Here is a 2,580-nt window from a genome sequence, read left to right on the forward strand (position 1 = left end):
TGAAACTGAAACCAGAAAACAGCAGGCTGAAAGCCAAGAACCGAAGCTGGCTTAAAGGCCGCTGTTAACTCAATAACAGAGCAGCACACGAAGCCAAGTCACTGTGGGCCAAACGAACCGATTTGTTGGCCAAAACTCAACATTGCAATGTTCCAATGCATTGGAAGGGGTTACTCGAGACTGTTAGTTCTTAGGCACAGGTGCTTCAATGCTTAGGCTTATGAGATATAAAATAAAGGTAATTTTTTTAATTATAAGAAGAACTATTTAAAAACAGTAATTGAGAAACAAAGACTTCTATTTAATAATAATCCCGCTTATTAATCCGACTTCCCACTTCTTGGCGCCCTCAAAAGTAGGCAATGAAAATTTATAAGCAAACAGGTTTTCCTCTAGAAATCATAGAAGAATACAGTTAATTAAGAATATCTAAGGAAGGAGTTAGGAGTTAGTCAAATATACGATTAAAATATGTGCGATCATTACGTAGAATTAGATAATAACTATTATTTTATTAGGAAATTTAAAATTTCAGTCGAACCAAGTTGGAACGACTTCTTCAAACATCATACAGGTTCGAGAGAGGCTGCTGTTAAACTAACAGTCTGTTAACCTGCATTTGTTGCATGTAGAAAATTAAATGTTTGTTAAGGTTCGTGTTTGCATTTGTTTGTGGGATTATTAACCCCAAAATTAAGAGACTTTTCGCCTAAACTAAGCTTACAGACAGACATGCAACATCTTGCCAATAGCTAACTAAATTATTTAAGTGTAAATATTGAATTCAAAGGAAGTTACATTACAAAATTAAAGCCAATTATATTATTATTAGAGGTAACAAACAATTAAAATAGTTATAGATACTATTAAAAATAACAAGCTATAACTAAAACGATATTTCACTATTGCCGCAACATTTCACTGTAAGCAGTTTTGGCCAACTGCAACCGTAACAGAGACCACGCACTTTATGGCCAAAAGGGAGTAAACGAAGCCTGAGCCGCCCTTCTGACCTACATGGCTAACATCCTCACAAGGAATACCCCACCCATTCCTCCACAAAAAAAAAAACAAAAATGGTAGCATAAACCAAACTTTAAGAGCAACTAATTATGTGGGGGAAATATACGAGCATGTTTGGAGCTTTAAATAGTTGAGTGTTAAGTCGAGACTCTGAAATACCTGAAATAATTCCACAGTTCCCATTCAGGTTCGAGGCGAGGCATCAAAGATTCTCCGAAAGTTGAGGGAATTTGCAAGTTATGTGAATGCGTTTTTCCATAAGCTTAAACTTGCCACCACCCACTCTCCTTTCACAGTTTGGAACGATAAAAGTTTTCAAATATGTTACCCGTAAATCGTAGTTTGTATGCGTGAAATTTTGCTACAGTAATTACAGAAAAGTTCTAACCTTAAAACTCACCCTGAAACAGTCCCACAACTACAGGCTAAAAACGCAACCTACTTGAATTAATTAATAAATAAAGCTTTATTTTTATTCAGGCTTTACTGTACTTCCTTCCGTATTTTGCCTGCTGTTATTGTTTCGGTTATCTTCGTTTGGGCCGAGTGAGTTGCGGCTGCTTGTGAGTCGAGTGGAAGGAAGGCCTTCAGGCTGCACTTGCCATCTTTTTATTGTTTTCGTTTTTTTGTTTTGCCTTCGATTTGCTTTACTCGCTTTTTGGCCTCATCTCTGCTTTCCGCTTTCGCAGGTGACGTGGCCTATTAGCAGCGATAAAAGTCAAAGACGCTCAACAACAAAAGGATATCCGGCTGACGGAGCACCGCCAGCAGGAAAATGCTACCAGCAGCACGTGGGGCATGCAACGTGTGTCGTATGTGTATGCTTCTCTTTTTTTTATCTCCTCCTGTCTTTTTCACGCTCTGGCAGATTACGAGCGCGGGAAAATATATTTTTGAAAAATTAGCACATTAAAAATGTATATGACTAAGGCGATATCTTAATATGGCATACGTGACGCCGGCTCTCTGCCACCCAATACGAAAATGTGTCTACAAAAATTTCCCTAATGTGTCGACATTAAGCTGATTTCTTATTTACATTTCATATTTAATTGCGTAAATTGTTTGCTCCGAAAATTTTGGAGAGACACAAACTCTGTCTGATTTGCATTATCTATTCAATTTTGCTATTGTCGGGTACATTTTCAATATGTTAATTAGGCAGTAGATTATTTATTTATCATCTAATCCCAGGCGTAGGTGAAATGTTTATTTAATTTAAGCGTAAAATCTATTTATTTAGTCTGCAATTTGTCGGTTTAAGTTTGCATAATATTGTTAATTGATAATCAGTTATTTGAGGGGCTTAAAAATTTAAGCATATATATTTAGAATTATCTTTAAATGAGAGGGAAACGGATTGGAAGTTTGGTCTGTGTTTGGTTGAGCCCATAAAAGTATGCTATGAAATATTGCATTTCCGTATTTGCTGAAAGTTTTATGATTTTTAAGTCCTTCTTACTTTTAGAAAACTCTTGTTTAGTTTTTTTTTCAAAGAAATTGTTACTCAGTACCTATCTATGTCTTTTTGACGTACAATTGTTTTTTTTTAGCTTG

Source organism: Drosophila bipectinata, unplaced genomic scaffold, assembly GCF_030179905.1.
Source record: "Drosophila bipectinata strain 14024-0381.07 unplaced genomic scaffold, DbipHiC1v2 scaffold_302, whole genome shotgun sequence".
Lineage (NCBI taxonomy): Eukaryota > Metazoa > Arthropoda > Insecta > Diptera > Drosophilidae > Drosophila > Drosophila bipectinata.